We start from the raw sequence: 10,192 nt of genomic DNA, 5'->3' as shown, positions 1-10,192 counted from the left end.
CTGCTGTCCCAAATGGATCCTTTCACCCCATGCAAGAAACCAATCCCCACACAGAGTTCAGCTGTTTCCTTTATTTACAGTTCTGCACAGAAGGAGGTGCTGGGTGGCAAATCCACAAAGGCAGCACAGCGACTATCAAAGCTTTTCACTATTTTTACATTTTAGTGAACGCTGCAAAAATAAATCAGAACAGTAAATCAGTCCTCCCTCACTGTGCTGCAGGAGCTGATATGTTGAAAGTAAATTCCCTTTCACAGATGAATGAAAAAAACAAATGTTCACCTCCCCTTCACAGGTCATTGATGTGTGACTCATCACGAGTCTGTCTTTTATCGTCTTAAGACACACCCCGTAGCTGCAGTTGTCCAATATTAAAGATCAGGGAATCTGACATTTATTGTGGTATTTGTTTTCTCCTGACATGGAGGATTTCCTGATCGAGCTTTTCATTTCCTTCACTTATAACTCATTGTGTATGTGCATGTGCAAGTACGTTATAGTTAGACCTGGTTTAGGAACTGCTTGCTCAGTCTGACAGACAGGACTGGGGACACAGCTACAGCCCCTGCACAAATAAACAACTGGTGATTATTAGTGATATGGAAAATGTCTGGAGCACAGGGTTTGCCAGAACTCCCTGCATCCCTGTTCACTTCGACTGCAGCAATGGCCTGACTGAGAGCAGCTCTGCACAAAACCAGCAACTGATTTAAAACAACCTCTCCTCCTTTACTGAGTCCCACTTCTCACAGCTCATATGGATGAACTGTGAGAGCTTTTTTGTGTCATTTCGGGGACTGAGGGCCAGGATCACAGAAAGTTCCCTGTTACAAGCCCCATGTCTATGTGGAGCTCCAGCTGATGGCAGCTGAGAGCCTCCTGCAGAGGAGGGGCTGAGGGATGGTCAGACTTCAATGCTTCAATAACCTTGTTCTGGGAGAGGACTTTGCTAATTACCATGGGGAACTTCAACAAAGTAAATTTCCCAGCTCTCCCCTTCTGGATTATGTAACATTCCCATCAGATAGGACCCCAGTCCAGGGGTGTACTCCTCTGATCCCTTACCTAACCATCCCACAGACAAAAAAAAAAAAAAAGCGGTTTTATTTTGCTGTTGTTATCTTAAAACTTTCATAGCACTACACTAAAACTGAGGGCTCAAGAGTTACCTAAGGTATAGTTTCCCACAGTTTTTATTGCAAGGAACCTCAGCAGGAATGCAACATATCCCTTATCTATCTGGGCTAGCTCTAAGTCCATTAGGGATGCAGTAAAACTAAGGAAAGGAAGGCTTCCTCATCCTGCTCAGGCATCATAAATACTGTTGTTTATGGATACATCATTACAGCCATCATTTTCTAATGATGATGATACTGATGTCTAATACCCCAGGAATTTCCCACAGAGGAATTTGCATTTAGAGTTTTACAAGGTTTGTTTCAAATAAATATAATTTAACCAGAAAACAGTGAAACATACATGTGATCAGTCAGGGATCACTGTTGTTCCTTGGAAGAAGACTGTTTCTGAAGTTCTTGAACATTTGTAAGGCACAGCTGATGCAATTCAGATGTGGCCCTCCAAATTTCATGATGCTGTTATCCCATGTTTATTCCCAAGATGACATGGCTTGCTTGTGGACTTGGCAGTTCAAGCCCAGGTTTCCCATAGCAGAATCTCAGGCATCTGGATCCTTAAAGCAGTTTATTTCCCTGGCTGGTGCCAAAGGTGCCTGTGAATTTTGAGGGCAAAGGGTCAGTACTGGGTCTTGCCTGGGGCTCCCACCCTCCAGAGCTCAAACTACAGCTCCTGCAGCTGCACCCTGAGCCTCCTGCACTGATTGTATTCCTCAGCTCTGTGCTGTGGGGAAAGCATTTTCCTTCTCTCACAGTCCACTGCTTGGTGTCTGCACCTCTATTTGTGTTTTGCTGCAGTGAAGTGAATGTGTCAGTGAGATCTGGTTTCATAGCACAAAGCAAGCATTAATTAAGTCCATAGCCTGTATTCTAGTATGGCACAGGAGGGATAATTCAAATTGTAAGTGCCTAGCAATGATAATTCCAGACCAGGGAATGATCTGGCGTGGAGGATATGAGGACAGGAAAGGGTTACCCTGGCTGGAGGTGGGGATGCCAGAGCCAGGGCTGCTCCCTGTGAGGGAGTGAGGCTCATGAGATAAGAAATGCTGCAGCCTGGGAGCACTCAGGGCCCACCTTTGGGCAGCAGAGCTGGATGGTGGCAGGGAGGATGACAGATCCCCACTCTGAGCCCCGCTGAATCCCAGCTACCAGTGATGGCACAGCATAAACAAAGAGCAGCACCACGGGTCCCGGGGTAACTTTATTCCATGGCAAAGATTCCCCTCTTCAGCGTCCCAGGACCCCGAACTGAGGGCAAACAGTGAATTATATATTGTTTGCCAGGTCTCAGGGGAGGATACAATCTTTAACAAGTCAGGAGAATTGGGAGTGAAAAACAAGGTGGGGAATACAATGGATAAACCAATAAAGAATTTCAAGCGAGAACAGTTTCAGTGAACTAATAGATTTTGGAGAAATACAAAACTGACAGGGAAGTTTTCCTAACTAATAGAGTTTGGAGAAATACAAAACTGTCAGGGAATTTTCTGCAGGGAAGGTAAGTTTGAGGAGAAACTGGCATTTAATTCCAGGGAAGGTAAGTTTGAGGAGAAACTGGCATTTAATGAAAGGAGGAGTAAGGAAAGTTCTGGGAAAAGGGCAGAGACAAAAAGACAGCATAAGGAAATTACAAAATTACAAATCAAAGAGTAAGCATACTAACAAAACAAAAACCACACTACAACAGAGCTGGTGCTGGGGGCTGGACCATGGGGAGATGAGGTGTCCTATGCCAATGCTCACACAACGGATACCAGGGCAAATGTAAGGAATCAGCCCATGCCACATCTTTGCACAGTCCTTGTAAAACCACATACGGCAGCAGGACTCTGCTCTGGATGTTGTTCATTAAATCTCTTTGTTTTTAAGCACAAACATGTGCTTAATTCACCTTGAGGGATACAAAAATCCCCCACCACTGTTCTGCCAGACCCTTTGCTACCATTTGATTTCCTGTTGACAGTAGTAATTTACATGAATTGAGGAACTCATCTCTGTAATTTTTAAAAGATTGAAAAGACAGACAGGAGGAAGGTCATGCAAAGCCAGTTGCACCTGAGCAGTTCAAACACCATCAAACACACTACATGCTGTGCTTTAGGTTTCAGACTCTCCCTGCCCCACCCATATTGAAATATTTTAATGCTAAACAGCTGTGAGGAACTGCCTTTATTTGTCTTATCTGTAACAGTAACACTCTTCTATTTCATTATCAGGAACTAAGGAAGTAGAAAAATGGTTAGAGAAAAATATCACTGATTGTAAATATCCCAATGGCAACTGTTTAAATACCATCTTCATAATGATCATTAACAGATTTCAGCACCCCTCCAACAAATAGGTTTAATATTCTAGATAATAAGGTTTTAATTCTGTTATGAAGACTGGAGAAATGGTCCCTGTCTTTGAGGGGGGATATTTTTCTTCATTTTTTTTCCTCTTCCCCTTTTTTGATAGTTTCTGCTCATTGGGGTTATTTAATTTTGGGAATCTTGTGTGGAGTTTGCTTTGGAGAAGTGTCCAATCTGTATCACAGTTAAAGCTCTTCTTTCATTTTGATACATCAGTTTTTGCTTCTGATTACCTTGAAATTCGGAGACAGAAAAATACTTCACCTTATCACCTGTATCAGGTGGCTTAGGTTCTTTGTTGCTTCTCAGCAAATCTCCACTCCTTTATTCAGTGAAGTTTGTACTGTCCCTCTACAATAGGAAAATTCATCATTTTCTAAAGAGATAAAAAAGGGGAAAAAAAGGCAACATGTAATTGAAAACAAACTCAGGAACATGGACAACAACAAAGAGGGAGTTCAGATGTCATTTCCTGGATTGACTTCAGGCTGCCTTGCTTTAGACACTCTTTTTAAGCTACTCCTGGACCAGGAGTGGAGGTTTTCATTGTGTAAAAAAGAAAAACCCTAGGTCAAGATTCAGTGTCCAGACAGGCAAAATACCTTTGGCAAACACACCAACAATGACAATTTGTGAACAAAGCCAACAGTTACAGCATTTTCAGGTGAATGTCATTGCTCTGGTTGATGAATCCAGCTCTGGCCAAAAGGAACCAGCCTGGGAATTCACATGAGATTGGGACTAGCTGCAGGACTCTCTATAAATATTTATGAGAAATAAGGAAATATTTTGTATAAAGCAGAAAGCAAACATAAATCTCTATGTTTAAAAGTTGATGCCAAGTTTCTACCTCATTAGATTTGTATAAACCATAGTCTCTTCCATGCCTCTCAAGCAGAAAATCTGAATTTCACTTTGTTTTACCCACCACCACAATCACTTCTGATGACCACAAAACTTGCAGAAAAGGAGCCCAAGATCCATGTGTTCCCCAAACTATCCTGTTCCTATGGATTAAACTACTGCTCAACATTCCAATGCAGGAAACACTTCTGTCCACCAGAGAAGCCACTGCAGTCCTCACACACCAGCCTGGGGGTGACAGCTGGGTCTGGTCCCTTTCCTTCCTGCAGATTCCCTCGGGAGATCAGGGCTCAGGGTCTCCAGGATGACGAGCTCCATGTGCCTGGCTCCAGGGTGGGGTGGACACTTCCAAGTGGGGGGGGACTGTGCAAGGATTACAGGGGGGAAGAGGGAAAGGGGGCCAGAAAGGAGGGCAGACAGATGGAAGGATCACCGCAGCAAAAACAGGAGAGATACTGTCACAGTCTGAACCACCCCCTCTGCCCAGAAAGCTTGAAGTCTAACAAATCACAGAATCAATTAGGTTGGAAAAGAGGTTTGCTTGAAGTCTAACAAATCACAGAATCACAGAATCAATTAGGTTGGAAAAGACCTCCAAGACTGAGTCCAGCCTTTGACCACACACCACAGTATCAACTGAATCATGGCACTGAGTGCCACATGCAGTTATTTCTTGAACACCACCATCACCTCCCTGGGCACCCCTTCCAATGCTTAACAACCCTTTCAGTGAAGAAATTCTTTGTGGTGCTCAGCCTGAACCTCCCCTGTCTGCCCTTCGAAGTCAGAACCACCCCTCTGCCCAGAAAACTTGATGCATAACAAATGTGCAGGAAAGCTGAAGAAGGGAAAGCTCCCAGGCAGTGAGCAGACAACAGGAACTGCAAGTCTCTGCACACAGCTGAAGAGGACACAACCCACTAGGCAAGGGCAGGAAGGACCTGAGTCTGCAGAAAACCCATAGAAAACCCATTTTCTGGATAGTCCAATGCATGTGGGATTACTCTGGTATTAGCGATGCCAGCAGCTCCCACTGCTTCAAGTAATTTGGATCTCTCAAATTTCAGGTAGTTTTATACTGGAAAAAAATCCCCCTTAATAAAAATATCCAGTATAAGGCAATCAGGCCTCTCCAAACCACAAGCAGACAAATTGCAGTCTTGGCTTCCTCTCTGTGACTGACAGGAAGCCACACAGTGATGGCCAGTCACATGAACAAGGACTGGTTTCATCCCACTCTTCACTCTCTCCAGGATTGCTCCTCTCATTGTAAGGGCGAAACCTGCATGTCACACACTGTGACCCCAACTTCAGCCAAGTCAAACAGCAGACAAATACACCTGAGACATTTGCAGGAAGAGGCGGAAGTGTTCATGCACAGCAAATCACACAATTCCCTATAGCTAATCCCTTACTAGAGAAGAGTAAGGCTCAGGAACTAAAGAGAATGGCTCTGGTTTAAGTGTCTGTCTCTCTGCTCTGAACCATGGAGAGCATTCTACCCCTTAATGTTATATTTTTCACACCCTTTCATGCACACACACCCCCCCTCAAGAATGCACCCTCCCCCAGTTATATTTTCTCTCTGACCTTTCCATTCCTCTAGTTATTTTAAAGCCTTTAAAATCACCACCCACTCCTTCCCACCTCATGGGCTGCTTTTTTTTCTCCACTAGCTTGTGCTGAAGCAGCTTTGCACTGGAACTGCAAAGCTCCTCCAGGCAGTAACTCACTCATCGTATCACCCCCACAGTGGGATGGGGAGGAAAATCACAAAAAAACCTCTGGGTGGGATCAGAACAGTTGAATAATTGGAACAAGTGAAATGTTATCGTAATAATTACTAATTGAATTTTTTTAAAATAAAGCCCAAGTGATGCACAGTACAGTTGCTCACCACCCGTTGATTGATGCCCAGACTGTCCCTGATCAGCAATAGCACCTCTCTGGCTAATTGTACCCATTTGAACCCTGAGCATGGCATTCCATGGTGTGGAATATCCCTTTGGCCATTCCAGCTCTGCTCCCTCCTGAATTTTTGAGCTTCTCCTCACTGGCAGAGCACGGGAAACCGAAATGTCCTTGACTGAGGGTAAACAGTAGTTAGCAACAACGAAACATCTGTGTAGTATCAACACTATTTTCCAAAACACAGCCTTGCACCAGCTGCCAGGGAGAAAATCAACTCTGCCCCAGGCACAGCCAGGACACTGGGGAGGGGGTGGGGATGGAGCAGCCCCCCAGCACCTCTGCAATGGGCTCTGTGCAGAGATGCTCAGTGGGGGAATAAGAGACAGTGGGCTGGAACTGAAACGTGGAGGGTACATCCAACCAGATATGAAGAAGGAAAAAAAAAAGTCATTAGTCAATCATTTGAATGAATTTCATTCTGTGGAATTTCCATACCTGAGGGTTTTCAAGACTCACTGGGATAAAGCCCAAGGCAACACAGTCTGAATCACTTTGATTTATGAGGTTTGACTAGACAACATCCTGTATAATATCTGAATAATTTTATGATTAAGGATTTTTCCTAGGGGTTTATGTTGCAGAATGATCCTGTCAGCTAGTGCATGTACACTGTATTTAGATTTCATCTTAAATTATAATGTGAAATGGCTTTGACAAATGCTTGGTCATTCATCTTTTGCATCATGCCTCTTTCTTCTGTCCATTAAAATTATTTCAAAATATACTCTGTGCTCTCAGATTTGAATGAAATTAAGCTTTGCTTAGTCTATTTTAAGAATCTCTGTTGTGTTAATCTGTAGAACTGTATGCCAGTCAAAGAAGCTGTTATAAATCATTACATAAACATGAAAACTGTTTTCAATGCCTCACACTAAGAAATTTCCCACTAAGGGGGTCAAGTTTTTATTTTGCAGTTTCAGGAGAATATAGGAGGACCAAACTCTTGACATGTGGAAAAACAAGAACCCTGATTTCACTGTTCACAGCAAGTGATGCTGCTCAGAGTCCTCCTTTTTTTGCTACATAGTCCTGGGATTAAACAAAACCAAACTGATCATGTAACAAAGGCACTGCTGCAAATTCATAAGCTAATCATAAATATTGATGTATATCTCCCAAATAGGTCAATTATGGTTTAACATGTCTCAGTAATTGCAGCAGCTATAGAAAACAAAGAATAAAAGACAGAAATTTAAGATAATACATCAACTGAAACCAGGCATTTCTAGTGGATAGCAGAGCCAGACATTCAGTAATAACTCACTGCAAGGTCTGCTAAGTTACAATTCTTATTGTGGGGGTAATGGGAAAATGAGCTTTACAGCCATTCTTACAACCCACAGAATGCACAGCTGGAGACACTAAATTAACTCATGAGTTTCTGTATGCCAGGATGTCTTGGGTTGGAAAAGCAAGATGTGCCTGTGGGTGTGTGTTCAATTTCCATCTGTCAGAGCTGGGGCAGTTCTCTGCTGTTCATGGGGCAGTTTATGGACATCTGTCTTCCCAATCCAAGGGTCCAGGATGTGTACTCTGAAAGTCAAATGCTTAAAATCCTTTTTCAGAAACCTCTATGTCTCTCACAAGAAAAGGCATAGAAGGCTTGGATCTGTTTAATAATGAACCTGAGAATGACATCCTGAATGCTGCTTGGAGAGGTCACTCTGAATCAGACACCAGCAAAGAAGCCTTGTTCTCAGCAGTACAGGCTGGTACAGGATTTAAGAGCAATAAAACAAATGATCATGGACAAATAATGATTTGACTGCTTTGGATTTAAAAGGTGCTTTCTTTTGCATTCTGGAGGATGAGCAGAGCCAGACCATCTTAACATTCAGGTGGGGAAATCCAACAACAGGAAGAAAGGTGCTGCTATTCCTGCAGAACATTGATGGTGGGACACTCTTTTCAGGTCATCACAACAGCTCACAGGGATTTTCACTAAGTTACTTCACCCTGTTGTCTTTCTCTTAATTTTAACCCTATTATACTTTGTCTTAATTGCAGCAATGAATATTTGCATTAAAAAAATCGTGAAGCAATTGACTTGCCAGTCATCCCTGTGATTAATTTTGAGAAAATGTGTAATGTTCATAAAAAGTGAGTGGCTTCATAGCCTCAGCTGGAGGAAATGATGAACAAGTCCCTAAAAGATAAATTATGTTTAATACGTCTCAGTAATTGCAGGAGCTGTAGAAGAAAAAGAAAAAAAAATAGAAGAAACTTGAGATAATGTATCAACTGCAGCCAGGCATAAATTACTGCTGAACCAACAAACCAAGGACACAGTGAATAAACTAAGAAAATGCCAGATAGCAAGGAACAAAGAAAGGCCAGCTCATCACATCAGGAATGGGTAATTTTAGCAAGGAGAGATCACAACCACTGACTCAAAAGAAGAGAAAGACTGAGCATGAGGACTAATTAGTGAAAGTGAGAGAATCATTTAATCAATAGAAGATAGAATACTAGTTAATAAGAGAACTCTGTGACTTGTAGCCAGTGAACATTAATGCCTTTGTTGGTGTATAAATAGAGACAAGTTTTGATAGTCACTGGGCTGGCTTTGTGCATTTGTCACCCAGCACCTCTCTCTGTGCACAACTGTAAATAAACCAGATACCTCAGCTTGGTGTGAGGATCAGCCTCTTTCACACAGGGTGAAAAAAGCCATTCTGGGACAAGAGTATGACTTAGAATCTCCTTCAGATTCATCTCCTGTACGGTTAAGTGCAAGGATGGGGATGGTGAAAGAGTCCAGGAGAGCTTAGATCTGTGGTGTCCTGTTGAGACCTGTGCCCAGCATCCTGCCACCCACAGCCAGAGTTTGGGAGCAAGTCCTCTGAGTCACTGCCAGGTGAGGAGTGAGGAGAAAGGGTCCAGAGAAGTGTGAGTGCTGTGCAGTCAGACCCATGGACCTGAGTAAGGCAGCTGGAAACCCACCAGAACAGCCAGGAATTGAGAGCAGATGATCAGCTGAGGCAATGGGCAAAACCAGAGGGAGTGAGAAGGAAGGGGGTTCCTGCATCCATCTTGCAAAGCCCCTGACTGAACAAAGTATACTGATGTTGCTTAACAGTTTAGAGCCTATTAACAACAGGAAAAAAAAAAAAAAAGAAAAAAAAACCCCACACACACAAAACAGACCTAAAACACAAAAAAATGAGGGCAGGGGACAACGACAGCAGATGAGGAAGCATCGTGATCTAGTGGTGTTGAGAGAACACCACAAGGTCATGAGAAACAACTTGGACTGTCCTGAAGCAGTGCATAACAGAGACAAATCACACTGTGTGTCACTTTGCTGTCTTGTCACCCAAGTCCAACAGCCTCAGCCTCCAGCAGCCAAGGCACAGCCCCAGGTGTGTGGTGGTGTGGTTTGCCACCCTGGCTAGGATAGAAAGTCTCACTGGGAGGTGGAAAAAAATACTCTTTCTCCTGTGGAGGGAGCCCTCACCCACTTGCTTTTTGCATTTTGAGGAGGCAGAAAAGGTCCCCTGGATGGCACAGGACCAGCATCCCCAGCAGGCAATATCTGTGGGAGTGGGGCACAGCAGCTTAAACCAGCAGGTTCTGCCCCAGGTGTGAGTGACTCTGACTCACTGAGAGGCCTTTGTGTAGGGGAGGAAAGGCAAGTTGTTGCTCAAACATTCCCAAGTACCTCTGCTATTTGTCCCTGACGTTCTATTAAACAGTACAGCCAAGGAAGGAGGAGCTCAGCTGTGTTGTGAGGAGTTTCATTTCTGCTGTTCACTGCGGGGAAATGAAAGTTAAAAACCCAACACATTGCATTGTTATTTCCAGGGCTGTCACAAAGCTGTCCCCTTAACAGTAGGAATTTCACATTTGCCTGACAAAGCCCCTCAA

Source organism: Passer montanus, unplaced genomic scaffold (genome assembly GCF_014805655.1).
Source record: "Passer montanus isolate IOZ18808 unplaced genomic scaffold, ASM1480565v1 scaffold69, whole genome shotgun sequence".
NCBI lineage: Eukaryota > Metazoa > Chordata > Aves > Passeriformes > Passeridae > Passer > Passer montanus.
Note: the sequence above shows the minus strand (reverse complement) of the source record.